The following is a 23,346-nucleotide window of genomic DNA, read 5'->3' on the forward strand; positions in this document are numbered from 1 at the left end:
ATGCGCATTTTCTGAGAAAAATAGATTTATTGATCGTAGCGGTACAAATGCTCAAAATTCTTCAAAATACTCTCCCCCTGAATCAATACACTTGCGGAGACGTGTCTGCCACGCCTGGAAGGCACGCTGAAACTCCTCGACGGGAATGTCTCTTAGGAACGTTGTAACATGCTTTTGGATGTTTTCCACGGACTCCCAATGCTTTCCTTTCAGCTCTCTCTTCAGACGGGGAAACAAAAAAAAGTCGCACGGAGCCAAGTCGGGACTGTAAGGGGGCTGGGGGATCACCGGGATGTTGCTCCGGGCCAGGTAGTTGGCAATGATGAAGGCCGTGTGACTGGGGGCATGGTGGAGCTTGATCGCGTCTTTGATGTCAGCCCTCACGTGCGCGACCCGGCGTTTCAATCTCTTGAGCACCTCCAGGTAGAAGGCTGAGTTGACAGTTTTTCCCTGCGGTACAAACTCAAAATGGACGATTCCTCGGACGTCAAAAAAGACAATGAGCATCGTTTTGATGCGAGACTTGCTCATTCGCGCTTTCTTGGGGCGGGGGGATGATTTGGAGTGCCACTCGCTGCTCTGCCTTTTCGATTCTGGATCGTACTCGAACATCCAAGATTCGTCTCCGGTTACGACAGAGTTAAGAAAGTCCGGCTCATTTTGAATCAAATCCAACAATTCTTGACAGTGCGAAACTCGAAGTTCTTTCTGGTTTTCCGTCAACACTTTCGGCACAAGCTTCGCGCAGACCTTGCGCATTTGCAGATTCTCCGTCACTATCCCATGTACCGCAAATGTGGACAAGTTTAGAGTGTCAGCGATGTACTGGATGCTCAATCGACGGTCGGAACGCAAAACTTCGCACACACGATTCACGTTTTCGTCGGTTCTGGTCATTGTTGGGCGTCCAGAACGGGATTCGTCGGCGACCTCCTCCCGGCCCTCCTTGAACGCCTTGTGCCACCTCCCAGACTGTGACCTTGAAATGCAGTCGTCCTTGAAGGCCTCTTGAAGCATCTGGAATGTTTCGGTTGCATTCTTTCCAAGTCGCACGCAAAACTTGATGGCGTATCGCTGTTCAAGCGAACGCTCCATCGCGCCGTGTTACAAAGTCGAAAAACACACTTCACGCGGAGGCACGTCTTTCCACTCAGATTGCTCGGAGCAAACTGGCGATCGGCTGCCTTGAAAGGACAGACCCCCCACCACATTTCCTGACCCATTTTACCCGGCTGCGATGGATATTCGCGTCACAAAATCATGCGCATTACTTTCATAATGGACCCTGTATGTGCGACAATGTTATATCCACTAGTAGAATCATCGTTGTTCGAAGATCTCCTACGTGTGTGATAAAGAAATCCTAAGGCTGTTGCATCCTTTACGCCGAAACAACGATTGGATGAACTGATGCTTTTTCTCCAAGCAGAGGTACTAAGTGAAGAAAGAATTGCTATGGTAGTGGATGGATTTGACCTCAGCAATGAGTAATCGGCTAATAATAAGAATAAGAGAAAGAATAAAGCCGAATCCAAGGAAATTGCAACTTATCTCTATCAAGAAGGACAAACACATCTATATCTTCTGTGGTCAGAATCATAATAATGCCTCATGTGGAAAAGCAAAGAACATGCCATACGAGGAAAGAAATTATTAAGGAAAAAAACGCTTATTATCAATGTCTGAAGATTTGACACAGTTTTAAGTTCTGCCGCTACAAAGAAAAATGTGCTTGGTGTAACAAGAAACACGTACTACTTATGTGTCGCAATAGGACGCCAAATGCATCTCAAGGAAAGGATCAAATAGAGAAAACTAATAAGACGCAGCAGTAATCTAACCTCTCTAGTATCCATCTAACATGATAAAGAGCGCGTGGTACGAGAGATTTTCGACACGGAATCGTATAGATCGTATAGATGTATTAGACCATTATGCCAAGGAATTAGACTTCGAGATTATAGATGAACAAGAGGTCGTGCATATGTTATTTGGCAGCGCGAATCCAAACCACGGATGCATAAAGAGTACAAGATTTCCGTAAAGAGCTTAGATAACTCATATTCCTGTAATTTTGTTGCTTCATTGAATTAGGATGTTAGAATGTTCCTTCTTGTAAAAAGGCCCATGGATACAAGAATTGTAAGCAAGGAATAAAATTTATAACAGAGACCTTAGTTGTTTTAATAGGAGCAGACATTGGCGGAAAGTTGATGACTGGAAAGAGAAAAGAACTCAAGCGTGAAGCGGTCGCTTTTGAAACGATGTTCAGTTGGACATTAATAGGAAGAACTAACATCCAATCTAAGAGAAGAGAGGATTCTACACTCATGATCGTCTCGACGTATGCTGAAGATGTGAATATTGCCGATTTGTGGAAATTATAGATATAGTTTGGGCATAACGTATCCGGTCTTGAAGAAAACAAAAGATATTTCTCTGATAGAGGGAGATAAAGGAGCACTTTCAACAAATAATTAAGATGAATGAAGATGAAAGATACGAAGTATCATTTCCCTAGAGATCATTTACCATTGGCGGACAATAAGAATGATGCAAAGTGCCGGTTAGAATCTACAACGAGAAAACTTCAGAAACAAGATCTTTATGATAATTATCAGAGAATATTCGATGAATGATTAGCAGAGGGAATCATCGAGAAAGTTTCAGATAAAGAAGAGATAAAGCAAAATGGATACTACCTTCCACATAAACATGTGATCAAGGAAGGTGGCACTACCAGAATAAGATCAATTTTTGACGCTTCAGTTGTAGGAAATAATGGACTTTCACTCAATGACTGGAAACAGGTCCTAATTGGATTGGATTGATTCCTAATATATTGTTAAGTTTTAGATGACGGAGAATAGTAGTAATTTCGGATATTCGTAAAACCTTTCTGCAAATAAATATTTCATCAGAAGACAAAAATGTATTACGATTTCTCTGGAAAAAGATGATTTTCCAGAACAGATAGAAGTACATCGGAGAATAGTTTTCGATGTATTTAGCAGTCCCTTCTTATTAGGAGGTACCACAGAGTACTACTTAAAAAGCATTACAAAGAGTCGAGGCAAATGAAAAGAGAAAAGTTATTTGACATCTCCAGAAATCCTTTTATGTGGACAACTGCGTAACCAGCTCGAGTCAAAGGAGGAGTTATTTTTATTTAAAGAAGAAGCTGAACGAGTCATAAAGAAAATTTAATCTCCGTGGGAATACTCAGGACAAGAAGAAATAGAAGTATCTACAGCTATACTTGGCTTGAATTGGAACAAGGAAGGAAGACACTAGGATTAATCTCATCCGTTGAAACTACAGACTGATGAAAGATTATGAAGAAGTTTATATTATCGATGGCACAACGAATATTCGATCCCGTCGGCGTATCTTCGCCTATATTCTTGAACCCAAGTTACTATTACAGGAGCTTTGGTCGCATAAGATTGGAAAATTGGAATACAGAAGTACCAGAAAACATTAAGAACGATTTCATCGAATGGTAACAATAGCTCTCTTGGTTGAAGGAGTTAAAGATATCACGTTGGACTTTCCGACGAAACGAAAAAACAAGGAATCTGTCCTTTCACATATTTGTAGACGCAAATCAAAATGCGTACGCAGCGGTTGTATTTGCACGCACGGAAGGGATAAAAGACGTTTACGTGCAACTTCTTGCTGCTAGATCCAGGATGGCACCGATAAAGAAGACAATGATTCCTCGATTTCCTCGATTTGAATTACTTGCGGCCACCATTGGTGTTAGAGATTATAGCACTCCATTAAAGACGCTTTAAACGAAGAACAAGTAAATGTTTCTTTTTAATCAGATTCTACAACAGCTCTGACCTGGATAAATAGAGACAAATGGAATACATTTGTATCTAATCGGGTGGAAGAAATACGTAAGCTGTCAGATTCGAATCAATAGTATCATGTTCCAGGAATCATGAATCCAGCAGATTTGCCTTCGCGAGGGTGTACGGTAAAGCATCTGATACAATCGCGATAGTGGGAGGGACCAGAGTCGCTCCGACAAGACAAGAACCGTTGACCTATCAGTGACTATATTATGAATGAAACGGAGATCTATGAGGAAATGAAGAAATCGGCTGACAATAAGAAATAACCTTCGTCGACATGGTGCTAGAAGAAACGTGTATGCTCGTAGTGCAACAAGAGAATTGGTATGTGAAAGGGCAGTCCAAGTATACTCCAAGATAATACGAACCATGGCGTTTTATCAATAACTGTCAAACATCTCTAACTTCGAAATCAACAAGTAAATTGATTGTAAAAGAGTATACTATAGCAGAGTTCATGATCTTAAAATTGAGTCAACAAGAATCTTTCAACAGAGTAAAATGAGCCAAAGTTGAGTACATTGAAGGTATACGAAAATGAAAATGGATTGTTACGGTTGAAATCGCCAATCATTAATAGAGAAGATACGCATGATTTCTGCTGTCCGATCATACTAGATCCAAAACACTTTTTGACCAAAAGATTAATCGAATATAAACACTAACAATCAGGAATACAGATCATGATGAGTAATTTGAGAGAAATATTCTGGATCCTTGTTTGTAGAGCTGCAGTACGATTTGTGATAAATAGCTGTATGATTTAACAATATAAGATCAACAAACTAGAACTTAGATTCCTCAGGGGATCTATCGAGTGAACGAGTGAAAGAAACCAATGTATTTGAAATTGTTGACAGGACCATTGTTCTTAAAGAAATCGCCGAAAGCATGGATTTGCTTACATGTGCAGTTTATCGAGCAATCCATTTGGAGATCACTACATCCCTTTTTACTGAAGCATTTCTACAAGTACTACGTAGATTTATCGCCAGAAGAGGTAGACCGTCAATAATCTACACAGATAATGGGAAAAATTTTGTCGGAGCTCGCAATTTACTCCGCAAAATTGATTGGAACGAAATCAAACAATTTAGTACAACGCAGAAAATAGATTGGCGCCTCAATCCTCCATTAGCTTCTTGATGGGGAGGATGGTGGGAGCGTCTGATTAGAATAACCAAAGACTTGCTCAAGAAAATGCTAAAAAGGGCATGTCTTTCTTACGAAGAAATGAGTACGATCTTGTGTGACTGCAAAGCCATCATCAATTCACGTCCTCTGAGATATTTAGCAGACGATCCGACGCAGCTGAAACCTCTGACACCTATGCGTTTTTTGCAAGAAATTTCGCAAAATGAAGTACCTGATTTGGACAAGTTGAAAGTCAATTTGAATAAACGAATGAAGTATCGCCAGAGCTTGCGAGATGACTTACGTAAACGCTTTCATTCTGAGTATCTCAGTTATTTTGCAGGAACAAAAACAACAGTATTCTAATAAAAGAAGGAGATATTGTTCTGTTAGGTCATGACAATTGAAATGTATAGACTGGCCATTAGCTCGGGTGATCAAGCAAAGATGGTATTGCACGAGTAGTTAAAGTAAAGACTGCATCTGGAGAATTGGTGTGGCCTGTTCAACGACTATATCCACTGGAGACATGCATAAATACATACGACGGACAAAGTACGGACAAAATCGAGCGAACTAAGAATATGGAGCAGGAACCTACCACTCCAGATGGTATAAAAGAAATCCGAACCAGAAGTGATAGATGTGTAAAAACTCTAAAAAGATTCGAGTTTTAAATTTTTATTTTCCTTTTGTTAGAATAATCGTTAGACTTAATGACATTGTCTTATTTTAATTTACTTGGAATTGAGTTCCTCTCGTAACTCAAGGTGGGAGGAATGTTACAAATTGATATTTAACGTCGATTATGGTCGATAATGATTTATACGGGCGCGTCTTACGTCCTTTTTAGGAACTTCTAGAGATTCTTTTTTTTGTGTACTGTAACGACCCGACTATATTAAATAAAATAAAGTTTTTTCAAGTTGAAGACTGCATTAATCGTGACGTTATTATTTTCGATTATTCCGACATTGCAACAAGAATGTAGCTTTAATAGAAGCAACTTGTGGTCAATTGTATCGAATGCCCTTGAGAAATCAAAAACTATTAACGAGGTCAGAAATTCGGAATTGAAACTATGCAACACAGTATCAGATAAATGAAGTAACTCTGTAGTGATACTGTGAGAGCTCCTGAATGATTGACATTCTGGAACAGCATTATATTTTCTAAAGAAGTCGTTCAATTGATTAAAGCAAATGTACTCAAGTAATTTAGATAGGAAAGGAGGGATTACTGTTTTTAGAGATTGGAATTATTACTGATTGCTTCCATGTGGATGGAAAAGTACTAGTAGACAAAGAATAGTTGAGGATATAAAGGAGAGGATCGAGGAATTGTGGAAGGCAGGATAGAATCATACGACTTGATAAGTCGAAGGGACCAGCAAAAGTGAGTTTTATACTCTTGAGTATGTTGTATAGTTGTATAGCAGATATAGGTGATAAAGAAAAAGTTTCAGTATCATTAAGGAAAGTTGAAAGGAAAGTTGAGAGAGAGACTTACGGGCACGAGGGGAAAAGAGTCAATAAAATAATTATTGAGGAGAGATGGATCAAGCAGATGATTAAGGACAGAAGGATTAGGCCTACTGTGCCAAGAAGAGAAAGATTCTTCCAAAATTATCGAGAATTCGAAGGAAAAGATGAGGACAGGAAGGCCTTCTTTTCATGACGAATAGTAGCATTTCGAAGCTGTCTATAAAGATACTAATTGTCATCAGACCGAGTATGCCTAAATTTATACAGAGTGCGAGCCTTTAAGGATATAAGTTTTCTCACCGTGGAATTGATCCACGGGGCAGGAGGCCGAGTCGACCGTCCGAACGAAATCGGTGCAGTCATATATAGATCGCAAAGATGACTCGAAGTAAGAGATCATCTTATTAACGCACATAGAATTATAGAGGCGTCCAGTCAATCCGAGTTCAGCCTCGATCGTCCCCAGAACAACTAATTTAGTATCACAATAAAGAAATTTCTTTGACCGATGCGAAACACCGCATCGCAGCGTAAATGGCATAATGGTCGCTAATGTAGAATGTATCGTTAGCACTGGATTCCACCACCTCGACACAAAACGAAATCAACATCAAATCGAGAAGTGATTCAGAGGTAGATGTTATGCGAATCAGCGAATTAATAACTTGCTTAAGAGAGAAGAGAGACATGATCGATCTCAGATGTGCGACATAACGATCATATGGCGCAAGTATTATATATTAACATTAAAATCCCCCACGCAAACAATATCAGCTCGACAATATCGGACAAGCAGGACTCGAGATAGTTAGGTCAGCAGAAGGCGATTGAGGAGGACGATAGGCGCATAATACTGCAATTTTTCTGCAATTAATATGCAGGAGAACGCCCACGAGCTCGACGAGAGAGCCCGCAGGGAGAAATGTAAAACTGAGGCTGTAAAAAGTAAGTGTGATAAACAGAGCGACGCCCCCCCCCCCTCTGTGCGACGATCTGATCGAACAAGAGTAAAACCCAAGATAGACACACAGGCTGAATCGATGTCCTCACGCAACTACGTCTTACCTACGGTAAGAATGCCGGTAATTGATAAGATTTTTAATTTGAGTGAAATGTGAAACGAGCATTAACGAGATTACACAAAGAGTTTGCCGGAACAGATTGCCACCGCCTTCACGATCGCCAACCGCCGAACACAACCGAAAATCAGGTACGCATAGAGTCAATCAACCTAAGCGGACATCAACCGAGAGAGTCGCCAAAGAAGGAGCGAGACTAGTCGACGGATCGCAAGCAACTCCCATCTCACAAAGGAATGAGTCCGATGACGAACGTATCGACGGCGAGTCATCGGACAAGCAAAAATAAGTAATTTCTCGACGCATTTAAACGTAATGAACGCCATGATCCCTCGCCAACTGCCTAGCCTCTCTAAATGCCCTCCTCTCCGCTACTGAGGAGTGCTCGCGAAGAGATTCCGCACTCCCAGGCCATGACTGATGAATATCGGACGCAACACAGTTCCTTCGACGTCTAGTCGGAGAAGTCTGAGCGCGAAAAGCTCGTTTCTTCTAGCAATGGTCATGAACCTCACAATAAGTGGCCTACCACCAGAAGCATTCTGAGTTGGGATTCAAAAAGAAGCGATGACCTTCCCGGGCGACAGCATTACCCCCAAGAAACACGCCACACAGGTCAGTGGATACCAACTCAATATTAGGCAGTTCGAAGACAACCATCTCATGATCCTTGCGCTCGCTCACCATTCTCTCTAAACGAACAGATCTCGGCATGACCGAACCATCGCAGGAAGAGAGCACCGCTCCGAAGGTAATGGAGCCCGTCACACCAGGCAACCGGCCCTCCAGGGAGAGCCGCTTGGCCATCAGCACATCAGCATTGGAAGAGAGAGATGGTGAAGTACAGGCTCCATCCGCTCTACGCCATCAACTCGTCATATCGACGACTTGAGCGAGACCAATCCAGCATTCAATGAACTTACGCTCCAATACGATCAGCGATATCGATCCATTCTCAAGATAAGCAATCCGATCGTCGAGGGATGGTATAGTTGCAGAAAGCGTTGCCAGCGCAGCCCTGAGCTCAGAGAGTGAAGCGAAAAAGTCGGGCAATTCCAAGGAGTCCATCCGTCTGGAAGAGTCTCGAAGTTCGAGACACTTCCAAAGATTGACAAGGAAGAGTAACATCTTGGAAAGGAACACCGTCGATCATCCGAGAAGCAGACGCAGGTTCAAGCCCGGCATCCGTGCAATCAAAAACAAGCCGATTATTATCCGCTTTATAACACGTAGATGCACGTTGCACGCGAGAGACACTTACAACACGTAGGTTAACTCATATTTGTATATAATCAGTGATAAATACCATAATTACGACAAGGAAATATACTAGGACAATCCAATGTATAGAGTGAAAAGACGAGAGTAAAATAACAAAGAACACACTGTTTTGAAATATTACTTACAGTTAAATATGACAATTATTGGAAAAAAAACTGTGCAAACAGAATAAATGACGCGTATAAGTACAGACGCTGAAATGAAGTAGAATAAAAAAATCATATGAACTAACAGACAAGATAAAATACATAAATATAACCGAATAATACAGGAAGTACAGAACAATGCTCTCCGACCATCTTCTACGCCGACACACCGCGATAATGAAGTTGAACACAGCAAGTTAAACAGAATATGCACCAATTACAATGCAGATCTCAGCAGTAATGTTAACCAATAATACAAAGAATCAAAACAATTCATACGCGATTCACACGCTATTCGAAAATTGCAAATCGATTCCAAAACCGCAAGAGCGACAGACAGAAATGTTTACAGTACGATGGTCCGCGACTGACTGAAAAATAAAGATTTGACAAGAAAAAAGTCACTCTGAATCACTCTCTTCATGAATCGAAATATTTTAAATTAAAGTTGATGATTATTTAGGTTAAGAAATCTATCACAGCAGTGGTTCTTTGCTAAAGTAATGAATTTGTGTTTTTAAAGTAGTTATTCAATGCTTTAAAAATATAAATTCACTGCTTTAAGAACACAAATTCTTCACATTAAAAACAAATTTTCTATTAAAACAGTGAATTTGTATTTTTAAAGCAGTAAGTTTATGTTTTTAAAGTAGTAAATTTGTGTTTTTAAAGCAAAGAATTTGTGTAATTTTGAAGTAGAAAATATTTATAGCCTTACATATTTTTATGTCTATCTTTATATGTCATCGATGTATATAAATACAAGGTGTCCCATTTTAATTTCCCAAATATCTAAAAAAATATGAAAGATATAGAAAAATGTTTCAGACAAACTTTCGTATCTTTTTGGCGCCTCCTAGAAAAAAGACATGATCAAAATGTGGCCCCCTCTAAATCATGCAATTTTTTTCTGAAAAATTTTTCTATAACTTTCATATTTTTCGAAATAGTTGCCTGAAGAAATTAAAATGAAATATTTTTTTCCACGCTAATAAGTCGAAAAAAAAGCATTTTTCTAAAAAAAAAGGAAAGTTGTGTGACGGGGGGGGGGGGAGAGGAGGAAGTTAGTGATCTTAAATTTGATCTTGAAGGCATATTTCAAGGTCCTTTGTAGGTGAACTTTGAAATATGGAACCTCCCCTTTTTCATTGCATATTCTTGTAACGCACCTCGAGAGCTTTCCAAAATACAATATAATAAAACATTTATTCATAAAGTACTTTTCGAGTTATAAGGTTTGCAAGTTACAGCACCGCCAACATTAGCATTGCCCAAGATGTCCGACCGATGGCTACAATCTCTTGAATGTTGTTCAAGATCATATCCTTGATAACATTTGTCAAGATCAAGACCAAGATTATTGCTCTTATTTTCATTTTTACATTAAAAATTTATTTTTTACGCTAAAATGAAAATAAAAGGCACAATCTCCAATGACTTTAATTTTGACAAATGATATTCAGGACATGAACCTGAACAACATTCAAAAGGTTTTAGCTGTCGGTCGGATACCTTGGATAATACTACTAATGTTGACAATACTTTAACTTTCAAATATCGTAATTCAAACAGTACTTAATGAAAAAACATTTTCTTATAGCGTTTTAAGAAGTTCTCGACATCAGCTATTAGATTCTGCAAATAAAAGTAAGGTGTTTTAAAAAAATCGATGTAATCTTGACCTAATGTTGGCGACACCACACAAGATCAAACTGATAAGATCAGTAAATAGACCTTTTTGAATCCTACAACTTTTGTTTAAACAATTTTTTTCAATAATGCCATTTCATGATAAAAATGTGTAACATTTTATTTTGAACATTATGTATACTACTGTATATTACTGTGATCACAAAAAGTACCGGAATTGATTTAATAAAACACAAATTATGATTGTATTTATCTAAATTTATTTTGTCCCTTTTAATATAATCCTCTCCCACTGAAGTACATCTTTGCCAATGTTTTTTTCCAAACCTTGAAGCATCTTTTATAGTCGATTTCAGATGTAGCTTGAAGTGCAGAGCAGTGCCGTAGCAAGAAGAGTGCAGGGAGTATGTTTCGCTCCGCGCGCCGTCTTGACAAGGGTGCGAATCAGTATTTAGAACTGGTGGCAGCAAGCGATCAACAGGCTGCTCGCCAAGCCACTGACTGGTGGCGCTGATCGCGTGTTGCTCATCGACTAACAACAGAGAGATAGTATTACATTTGTCGTTTCATCGTTTATCGTTCATTCATCCTTCATTAAAACAATTTCATCCTTCATTAAAACAATTTTATTAATTCTAATTTGCTTTTAATTTGTTATAATTCATTTAAAACTTAGACTTTGTTGTTTAGTTTTAAAAATATTGTATGTAAAAAAGAAAAACAAAGGCAAAATGAAAATACTGTATATACGAGTGTTTCAGACCACCGTACATCCTTTCGCAGGATAAGGTTCAATCGTAAAAGTATTCAGACAAAAGTTGTAAGGTTTAAAAAGATTTAGTGATCTTATCAATTTGACCTTAGATGGTCATCAGGATCAGATCAAGATTACATCGATTTTTTTTAATGGACACACAATTTTTTATTCTAGTATCTAATAGCTGATGTCGAAAGCTTTCCAAAACATTATAATAAAGTTATTTTTCGTTGATACTTTTTGAATTATACGTTATATACCGAAAGTTACAGTACCGCCGACATTAGTATTACGCAAAGTGTCCGATTGACGATTAAAACCTCTTGAATGTTGTGCAAAGATTATATCCTGGATTTGTCAAGATCAAGACCATTGAAGATTATTCTTCTTAAATGTAAAAAACGAATGTGATTATAATTTCAAAAATATGAAAAGAAAGAGCATAAAGAATCACAAGATATAGTTAGTGATATTTAATTATTCTTGCATTACGAATTACAATAAAAACATTAAACGTTTCGGTCACAATCTGGCCATCTTTAGTAAAATTAATAATATTCTTAAGACGCAGAGTTACATTAAGTTGGAATAAAATTCAACCATCGTGTGTTATAATTGTAAAAATCGTGTTTGCATCAATGCGACGCTGCTTCATATCATAATGTTAGAACGTCAGAAGTCATATAGTGAAAAGTGTAGAACGAGAATTTCCAGATTCTAATTTACAATAATTTATTTTATTATTAATATCTTTTAAAACGGAGTATAAAACAAAAGAAACATTACCTGTTTTACAGCAAAATAAATCGATGAATTACAAGTATAATCATTGCACAGATAGAAATTTGTCGTGACACTATGCGTTGTTATTGATTGTATCACATATTTTTCCGCTATTTATATCCATAAGTCAAATAGTTTAGTTAGAAAGTTCTAGAATTATTTATTAAGTACGAGAGAGATTTTTCTTTAGAAGAGGAAGATAAACATCAGGCAAACCTTCAGTATCACTTTGTTTATTGATCCCACTTATTTGGTTTTTAATGTGTATCATTTCTGAAATTCTTCGTTTCATCAATGATTATTCTGTATCTAAAATTTCAATGTTATCCCAATCAAATTCATGCATTTCATTCACACAGTGACGTGAAACAACTGATATCTCAGAAGTAGATTTCTTAATATCAGTCTTGTGTTCTTTAATACGAGTTTTTAATTTTCTCTTAGTTTGGCCAACATATGACGATTCGCAATTCAAACAATTAATTTTATAAACTACCTCACAATAGTCATCCTTAAACAAGGGCTCTTTTCCTGTTTTTATAATCGTATTTAATTTATTCATCGGTTTATAAACTATATTAAAACCATGAATATCTGCAAGTTTTTTGAATTTTTCAGAAACCTTGCTTAAGTATGGTATCGCGAAAAATTTTCTCTTGTTGGAATCATATTCATTATTATTTACTTCGCGATTTTTTTCTGGATTAGTTCTATTTTCGAAAGTTTTTATTCTATTGTTAATCGTCGAAAATACGAATTTGAGAGGATAGCCATTATTGAAAAGAGTGTGAATTAAATCCGAAATGTTCTTTTCATGAAATTTGGGATGGGACAACATTAAAATTCTATCAAGCTGCCCAATGATTACTCCTTTTTTGTGCTAATGGGTGATTCGAAAGGGAGATATTTAAATTATTTTTCGAAAACTCCCTGAATTGGTAGGTTTTTTATACATATCAAAGATGATGCTTCCTTTTTGAATCATTATTTTAACGTCCAAAAAATTAATACCGTTTTCATCGCCAAAATCAACCGTAAATCTAAGTCTGTCGTGGTATGAATTAAATAAATCTAGAACCTCTTCAACCTTTTCATCATGTACAGCTAACACAATGTCATCGACATATCGCAAATAAAACGGAGAGATGATATTATTTGTAGTGAAAATTTCTTGTTCTAAGTCTTGTAAGACTATATTCGCTAGTATAGGCGATAGAGGAGAGCCCATTGGCATGCCAAAAATCTGCTTAAATATTTTTTTATCAAATCTGAAAAACGTGGAGTTAATTATGATCATAACTGCTTTAACAAACTCGTGCAAAGGAATCGAAGTCTTATTTTCAATCCAGTTCCATCTACATTCAATTTTTAATACTAAATCCGTAAGAATGTTAGTGTACATGGAAACCACATCAAATGATATGATATTAAAATTACTTTTGATAATCTTTCCATTAAGCTTGTCAAGCAAATCATAACTATTTTTTACATAACTAAAATTGTTATTATTACTATTATCGATAATTTCTTTTAAGAAGGTCGCCAGTGGATAAAAGGCGCTGTTAATGCAACTAACAATTAATCTTAGTGGATGACCTTCTTTATGAATTTTTGGTAGTCCGTAAGATTTCTTCCGGAAGAGGTCTTCGCTATCAGATACATATAATTTTTTGTATATGCTTGGATCAATGTACCCCTTGTTTTTCCAATTTTTTAATAAGTTCCTAATTTCTAAATTTATTTTATTAGTAGGATCTTTATCTATTACCTTATATGTCGTCTGATCATTAAGAATTTCATTTTCTCCCGATAATTTTTACGATTCATAATTACCGTGTTTCCTTTGTCCGCTTTCGTGATTAAAATCTCAGGATTCTCTGAGATGAATCGTTTAACCTCTCTTACACCTTCTTGTATAATTTTGTTTTCAGCCGATTCCGTATCACAATTATTAATTGAGTTGAGGATGTGGAATGTCTCATTTCTGACTAATTTATAAATTTCCTCGTCAGTTTTAAATAAATTATGTTCGATGTGTTTAATGAACTCACGTGTAATTCGTTCTTTGTTCGTTAAATTATTAGATAAATTAAAATGTTGACCCAATTGTAAAACTATTTTAGCTTTATTTGGAATGTCAACCTTACTCAGATTAATGAGTCATTTTTCGTTGGTATTTGAGATATCAAATTTTGTATTGAAGCTACCAGGATCGATCTTAATATTGTAAACCGAATATGTGTTATTTGATATCATTTTATTAAACACGTTTTTTGTAATCAAGGGTGCATTAGAGGCATCACCACTCATCTCATAATCCGATCGTTGTATAATGTTGTAATTAATATTCTTAATGTTAGATAATTCTCTAGAAATATGTTTCCTACGCAGGTTAATTATTTTCCTATTAATTCTATTGTACTCTTGCCGCCATAAAATGTCAAAATTAAATTCTTTTCTTCGGAAGAAGGAATCAGCAATATTAATAGGTAAAATTTTTTCTAATTGTCTACATGTGGTAAATAATTCAGATTTGATCTGCTTCAGATGTATGTAAGCATCTTGTAATTCAACTCTTAAATATTTAAAAACAAAATTACGTTTAAGTCTGTTGATTCTTTCTTCCGATATTAATAATAAAATAAATTATTGTAAATTAGAATCTGGAAATTCTCGTTCTACACTTTTCACTATATGACTTCTGACGTCCTAACATTATGATATGAAGCAGCGTCGCATTGATGCAAACATGATTTTTACAATTATAACACACGACGGTTGAATTTTATTCCAACTTGATGTAACTCTGCGTCTTAAGAATATTATTAATTTTACTGAAGATGGCCAGATTGTGGCCGAAACGTTTAATGTTTTTATTGTAATTCGTAATGCAAGAATATCACTAAATATCACTAACTATATCTTGTGCTGTGGTTCCTTATACTCTTTCTTTTCATATTATTCTTCTTATTTTCATTTTTGCACTAAAAATTCATTTTTACGTAAAAATGAAAATAAGAACTAAAACCATAAATGAAAACACGGGCAATTAAGAGTCTAAATTCGCAGTAATTAGAGCGATTATATCAACATATACAATATTTCTCAGTACTATATGTATATATATATATATAACAAATACCGTAACGTTCCAGCTTAATTATTCTTTAAAAGAAGTTAAGAAGTTTATAAGATCAGTAAATCTTTTTATATCCTTCAACTTTTGTCTGAACACTTTTACGATTGCATCTGCGACGATAAGAGGGATGTATGGATGGTCTGAAACACTCGATATGATTTAATAAATTAAATAAATTATTTGTTAATTAATCTGTTAGTGGTCACCATCAAGCCTAGTAAATAATAATTTAATTAAAAAATCACGGGAACGGAAACCGTCCCGGGCGCTGTCATTCTTTGCTACGCCACTGGTGCAGAGAATTCTTTTTTATCGTGTCTATCAATTTAAAACGATGTCCATAAAGTAGTAATTTTAGTTGAGAGAATAGGAAAAAGTCATATGGTGTCGTATCAAACGAATACGGAGATTATAAAATGGTATTTATTGAATTTTTGATAAAATTACGAGCAAAACAAGAAAAAAATCCAGCCTTTCTTGAACGCAAGATGCGATGTGTCTTACACCCAAATTGTCTTTTAAAATCGATTAGCATGAATCAAATGATATTCCGACAAGTTCAATCATATTTCGAATTGTCAATTATCAATTATTGAACATTAAATCCTTAATTTTTTTTTAAGTGCTGCTCATTAATTGAAATAAAAGATTTTCTATAGCGATCTTTGTCTTTGACGTATTCTTTAGTTTCTTTGAACATTTTATTTATACCATAAAAAAATTCTTGTTCTTGATATGCATTAAGAAAAATATTCATCATTTAAATTCTTTCGCAAAATTTTGTTCCGAAAATAAAATGTTATACAAAATCTTTGCCCAATAAAATTCAACATGTTAAAAATCGCCGAACGTACTTCTTTAATCAAAATAAATGTTTATTTGTAAATTATGAAAGGTATCCGTATAGCGCGCACATATTACAGCAATATTGCAATGTATCAAAAATATTATATATTACATTATTATAGTAATATTACCGATATATTACACAATGATAAACAGCATTGAAATATTACAATAATATTATTGCAATGCATTATGATAATATTATGGCAAAATATAACGTTAAATTAACACTTTGACGGACTCACGTATATGTGAGTTCGTTGAGCCAAAGGTTATCGGCTGGACTCACTTATGTGTGAGTTCGTTGAGTCAGTGCATCGACCGAGTTCACGTGTAAACTTATTGACTAAAATGTTGCAACAGTTTCTTTTCTCTCGCCGAGCGATTAATCCTTATGGATCCATAAGTAAGAACTAATCATCTGGGGAATAGGCTGCATTCCGAAACCCATTGAAAAAAAAATGTTGCAACCTTTTAGTTGGGGAATGTATACATAAGTTAATTAATTAAATTATATAATTAATTAAAGTTCATTATACAATTGCGTAAGGGTAGTTGTAAAGAGTTGTATTTGTAAGAATTAACCAATCACAGTCAAACATGAAAAAAATATTTGACAGTCAATTCTTACAACTATGCTTACGCAATTATAGAATGGGCTAAACAGGCCTTACACAATAGGCTCGCAAGCCGTAAATCGTAGAAATTGATCAATCATAGTCGAATATGAGAAAAATAATCAACTATGACTAGTTAATGTTTTACGGGCTTGTGGTCCTATTGTATAACAGGCCTAGTTAGCAATTATTAACCGGCATTGATTGCGGAAGATAAATGATACACTATATACTATAGTTGATACAGGGTGGCTCCAATTTATGGCTCCACCCGTCTTGAGCAGATAGAGCGGATTAAACTGAGTCGAAAAGTCCTCTATTATTATGCAATGCTCGCAATAGAATTAACGAGATATTAACGTTTAAAGATAGCCGAATACGCACGTTCGCCCGACCTATTATTGCCTAAGGTATGGTCCATCCTGATCGCAAGGCGCGCGGCACTGAGGAGCGGGGATGGCCTTAGCATGCGTCGCTCGAAGCGCGCCGTGTCGTTCGAGCTTAGTGGCTCGCGGCGGTGTGCGGGGTGCTTGCTCTACTCCTCGCGCGCCAAGCTATCGATGGCGAATATTCGGCGCTTTAGAAATAATATCTCGATTGCGAAAATTGGGAAAGGAAAAACTATTGGAGAAAACTCAGTTTAGAAGGCGTGCACATGTACATACAGAAAAATGTTACACAAATATCACTTGTTTCAAATAAATGATAAAAGTAAGTACGATAATAATAGGAATTCTAACTCACGAATACAGTAACCAGCAAATGGCTCTGTGTCGCACGGGTGGGGAGGGCGAAGTCACAAATGTTGGGAAAGGGGAAGCGCGTCACCAGGGGCCGTGTTAGAGGGGGAAGGGGGTTTCGTTCCTTCTCTCTCTCTAATTTATTGTCGTCTCTCTCCTATCCATTGTAGGATGCAGTTCTCTCTCTTCCACGTTGCAGTCCTATACATATTATTTGCGATCTCTCTTCCTCCCGTTGCGCTATCTCCCACGTTGTCTTTTCTTCTTGCACGTGATTTAATTAAATAGATATGGTTTTTATGGTTTTTTAACGATACGACTTAGAAACTAATTATGATAATATTTTTATGAATTTTTAATAATATAACCTAGTAATTATAATAATATTCTTCTTTTATCAATGTAATACAAAGTATTGTAAGTTGTACGGCCAAGCGCGCTTTCTTATTGACTAATTCAATATTACTACGAAGATATGAAGAAGTACTAAGGATAAAATAATTTTAGAAAAAAAAATATATATTTTACCATACATTTATTTATCATATAATGCAATATGTACAATATAATCTAAACCATAAACTATTATTCATATTCTATAATAGAATTTTTATTATAAATTTTATACATCAGCATCGCTTTTATTAATAATTCAATTTTGTCTTAAAAATGACACAAAATTTTTTATTAATACCGTATATTGACTTAGTTATAGAATATATGTTCAACATATTGCTCAAGTTCAAATAAGATAAGTACAGTTGTTGATTTAATGTACAAACATGTACTATTTAATGTTAACTTCACGTTATTCGTATCACATATTTTAACAAGTTCCACATTTAAATTTTGAATCCGTGATGATGATGGGACTGTTGACTGCATTAATCGCTCGATATCTGCACGCCTCTTGATGAACGTCTTCCATGTAGCATGAGGTATGAACATACGGTTGCCTCGATTATCACCAATCGCAACATGAGATATAGATCTTACAACGATCCCAATGTCCAGAAATTTGTACGCTGTTAATGCATATTTCCTCATCAAGATACGAAGCATATAGCGAGATTTTGAAGATGTACTAGATGTTTGAGGAAATGAGCTTTGAAAAAAAAAACATGTAAATAGATCTCACAAAAATACATAACATATAATACGTATAAGAAAAATATTTTATAAAATTAAATGAACTACTGTCTCTTGCACGCCTCATCCTGTTGAATTGGAACGTAATAATTTATGGCTTGAGATATTTTATTTTCTCGGAGAACTTATAATTAGTAATAGCTGTCTGAAATCTGTTGAAGCTCTCTGAATGACTGATGCGGTAACATTGCCCGGAGCTCTCCTTTTAAACAGTATTCTCTTCCACATTTTTTTTACACATCCTAAAAGGGAGGAGATCTTTTTCTATATACATTATACTTTGAAGAACAGTTGAATAAGATCAGCTTTGATCGAATATAGAATTCCTTTTACTTAATTGATGGAATTAAAATTTATTTATCTAATTAAAAAAATTTTTTATTCAGTTTATAACATATATTGTATATATATGTATATACAACATATATGTATATATATAATAACATATATGTATATATATATATACAGGGTGGCATTAATATACGGCCCCATTCGTCCCGAGCAGGTAGAGTGGACTAAACTGAGTAGAAAAGTCATCTACCATTTTGCAATGCTCGCAATAATTAACGAGATATTAACGTTTAAAGATAGCCGAATACGCGCGTCCACCCGATCTACTATTGCTGAAGGTACGGACATCGAGTGCACGGCACGCGGGCCGCGAGGAACGGGGCTTACCGTCGCGAGCCTCTAAGCTCGAATAGTGCGGCGCGCCTGCTAGGCCATCTCTACTCCTGGAGGACGTGCGTATTCGGCTATCTTTAAACGTTAATATCTCGTTAATTATTGCGAGCATTGCAAAATGGTAGAGGACTTTTCTACTCAGTTTAGTCCACTCTATCTGCTCGCGACGAGTGGGGCCGTATATTCATGCTATCCTGTATATGTTATATATAAATATACATACAATATATGTACGTTATAAACTGAATAAAAAATTTCTTTAATTAAATAAATAAATTTTAATTCCATCAATTAAGTAAAAGAAATTCTATATTCGATCAAAGCTGATCTTATTGCCTAAATATTTCGGTGTGAATTTATATACATACGTACATAGACAATTCTGTAAACTGCGCAATAGTCCTTTTCAATCTTAACGCAATCATGGATGTAACTACAGTAGTATTATAAAATTATGTATTATAATTGTGTGTTCATACATGTTCCCTTGAAAAACGATATTCACTCACTAGTTGTTGATCAAATGGATATTCACTTACTTATAATCATTGGCGACAAGTATTGCTGCAATCTGTACGCTTGACTTATGCGAAATTGCAAAATTGTGTTTCTACGTATTCAACAGAGTAATCTAACCACAAAACATATTGTGACATGTCGATTTTACGTAGAAAAAAATTTTTGTATTACACTTATGCAAAATCGTATGTCTTCGTGGTCTTCGTCAACTGCCGTACATCGACGTCTCACCGAGAAGAACTTATGCATTTTTATTTGTTAAACTTAAATCATCAACCGAAAGATGCTTTATGTCGTATACTCACTAATATATGTTGCTAGTATTAGTGAACTACAATCAAAATCTATGACAATTATCAATTATTATATATCAAACCATCGTCGAATGTATATCGAATCACTGTCAAAAACATCTTTGGAATCAATGTCAAACATCTATCAAATCATTATCGAACGTTTATCACACCATTTTTAACCCTAACTATACAAACTGGGTTCCCAAAAACCTCAATCTCAATTTGCTAAATCGAGATTTTTTCGTATTTCTGAATTTTTATTTTTCTTTGAACAAACAGTTGTCGATCGGTTCAATTGTACACTAAAGACCGAAATGTGAAAACAGTTCACACATACAAATTATTAATCACATATTTGTCTATTTGTCATGTAATGCAGCATTTTCGATATTATTTAAAGCGTGAACTATTTATTCTATAATAAAATTTTTATCACAAATTTTGTGAAAAAAGTATTAAATTTATTGATAACACATCTTTTGGCGCAAAAATTTATAACATTTCTTTTATTTGCGTTTTAATTTCTTCTTGATGTATGGGAGGATAACGATATTGTTTTGTGTGAATAGGATTTTCGTCTGAGGTTTTAATCTCATGTTGAATTAGATCAGTGAGTGGGAGTGGATCTCCTGGCAAAGTGAAAATATCGTGATACTCTAATATTATATTTCAGATTTCACTAAAATGCTCTCTGGACGAGAGACGAGTATTTTCTTTCAATAATTGTAAGCGTGTATTATCCAAGGTTTTCTTTGTAATGAAATATACCGGTACATCGTGAAAATCCTCAATACTTTTAATTTCAGCATGCAAATGTTTCGATAAAATAGACTTATTAGAATCATTCATCCTCGTAATTATTCCAGTGTGATCCCTAAGTATGACTAATACATTTGAACTTTTTTTTATGTCACTAGGATGTGGTTTGTCATATCTTTTAAATTCCTTTCCTTCAAGAATTAAACTTTTATTTGTTATGAAAAATTGAAATTGTTCCTCGTAAGAAAATCGATGCCTATTATGCCCTGATGTTTAACTGGCGAATAATCGTCTAATACATGAAATACATGTTTTTTTCCGAACATTTCTACAATTACTCCGTACTTAGTTTTCAAAGAATGTGTCGTGATACTGGATACTATTATTGAATCTACCTTAGATAAATTTTTATTTTTAATGAACATTTCATGAATTGAAGATATATCCGAATCCGTGTCTATTAAAAAAGTTGTTTGCTTAAAACCTGGTATTTTCAGGGTATTTTCTGGGTGCTCTGATGTAGTTCTGCCGAGTCCCTGGTAAATTTCTCATTGATATGTTGCTTCAAGGCTCGATCGATTGCATGTGAAGGACGCGATGCTTGATCTGATGGTCGATTGAAAAGATGATATTCGTGAAAATTTTGTTAGCTTCGTTGCTGGTGGAATACTTTGGTTCTGCATTCTTTTTCCTCATGTCCTCGCCTCTTACAGTAGCCACATTCTTGATGTTGAAACCGGGATTTTTTAGGTTTCCTTGAGACTTCATTGCGTTGTGTATTCTTAACTGGAGTTCTCGAAAGAGAGAAAGCTTTCGAAAACGCTTGATTTAGAGTGTCCATCTCAAAGCAATAGAGGTGATCTCCAATTTCTGATTTTACATTACGACAGAAAATCTCGATGGACTTTCGTTGGCAAAGTTCCTTTTGAATACAGATGGTCGCGACTCCTTTGCGATTGCTTTGTGAATTAATCGTGGTGATAATGTCATCGTGTATTCGGAGGAAACGATTTATAAATTCGTCAATATTTTCATTATATTTCATTATATATTTCGTTGGATACACGTGTCTCTTTGTATTTCTAGTGCAGTGAGATTTTGAGTTTTTCGATAGATATCTCAATTTTTCAAAAAGTCGTAGAAAATTTGGACTAGCGTCGATTCTTACTGTGCTCTTTCTGTGAGTTTCTGAGCGATGATATCGCAAAGAAGTTCGTGTTGATTGACTGCCAGTTGCTTTACTGCGACTTGAATGTGTCCAATAAAAGATTCAATGTTGAGTCCATCGAATTCCGGGATTAGATGCATTGCTTTGTCATATGTATTTATTAAAATCTCGAGATTCTCTGATTGAACAGTCGCCGACATTGCTTCCGGGAATCGCTCTTCGGATGGATTTATTTGCAAATTGTTCATTTGATTTCTAAGCGCTTGCACAGCGTCTGTAACTTTTAACAATTGTTCTGCTAATATATTTAAAGTAACCATTTGTTCGTGAGACCGGCTTTGTGCGCGCGACATTGGAGCAGTTACGAAGATTTTTGACTCTAATATATTAATGCCTACACTTGCCTCAGAAGAGGTATCGGAAGGAATTGATCTTACCCTTCTGTAATTTGTCCACGTCTGAATATTATTCAGTCTGGATATTGAGTTCGGTAGAGTGAGATAATCTTCCTCGGAAGTAACTAGTATAACTAGTATATGTCGTCTCGAAGTTAAAGTACTTTAAACTTTATTGTTTTTATGCACTTTTTATCCCACACCGCTGTCACCAATTGTAAGATTCGTAATAATGTTCTTTCAAATAAAAAATTGTTTATTCTTAATTTTAATACAAAATCCACTTTATTAACACTAAGATTCGCAAAAACAATTTTTAGATGCGACTGGTCTTGCAGGATTCAATGGACTGACTCGCTTGGTCCAAGAGTTCTCTAGGCGTCGGAAAATCTTCTAGAAACTTCTAGAAAATTTGAGTTACAGATACCTTACCTTATTTCTAGAAAGTCTTATTTCTATTTTATCCTAAGGGGCCTTTGTCCATAAATAAATGGACAAGAATTACAAGAAGTGAAACATAAAGAAAAGAAAGAAATTTCTAACGCGTCATTATCCTAAAGTTAAATTCTAAGGTAGGTATATGGACAATGGTTACAATATTAGAAAAGAGGAATTGCAGGGATCAAATAAACAAAATGACACCGAATCATTGCCATATTTTATAATTTGTAACACCTTAATTTGTCTTAAGAGTATTTGCATTAAGAGTAATTCGATTAAGATCCAGGCGTTTGTAATATTAGGTGTACAACTTTGCTTCCTATAGATGGCTTAGCGGTAAGTAGTCGAAATAAATAGATTCATAGACGTCATACAATAAACTTGGGCATCTGTCAACATAACTCCATAGAAACATT

At 35.6% G+C, this 23,346-nt stretch overlaps 1 protein-coding gene and 1 long non-coding RNA gene across 11 annotated transcripts in view; one reads left to right on the forward strand and one right to left on the reverse strand.

The window, feature by feature from the left end:
• Positions 1–23,346, forward strand: part of NfI (Nuclear factor I) — a 380,015-nt gene that overhangs the window by 306,324 nt on the left and 50,345 nt on the right. The gene's annotated exons all lie outside the window — the stretch shown is intronic.
• LOC105145015 (uncharacterized) lies at positions 10,881–18,671 on the reverse strand. 2 transcript variants are annotated; one of them, XR_846034.2, is made up of 2 exons: positions 17,524–18,671; positions 10,881–11,169 (listed from the first exon to the last, which is right to left on the reverse strand). It is a non-coding gene; the product is annotated as an uncharacterized LOC105145015 (long non-coding RNA). The 2 variants fall into 2 exon arrangements; XR_015546465.1 differs by lacking the exon at positions 17,524–18,671 and adding an exon at positions 17,164–17,228.

This window comes from Acromyrmex echinatior, chromosome 1 (assembly GCF_024713525.1).
Source record: "Acromyrmex echinatior isolate Ae372 chromosome 1, ASM2471352v2, whole genome shotgun sequence".
Taxonomy (NCBI): Eukaryota; Metazoa; Arthropoda; class Insecta; order Hymenoptera; family Formicidae; genus Acromyrmex; species Acromyrmex echinatior.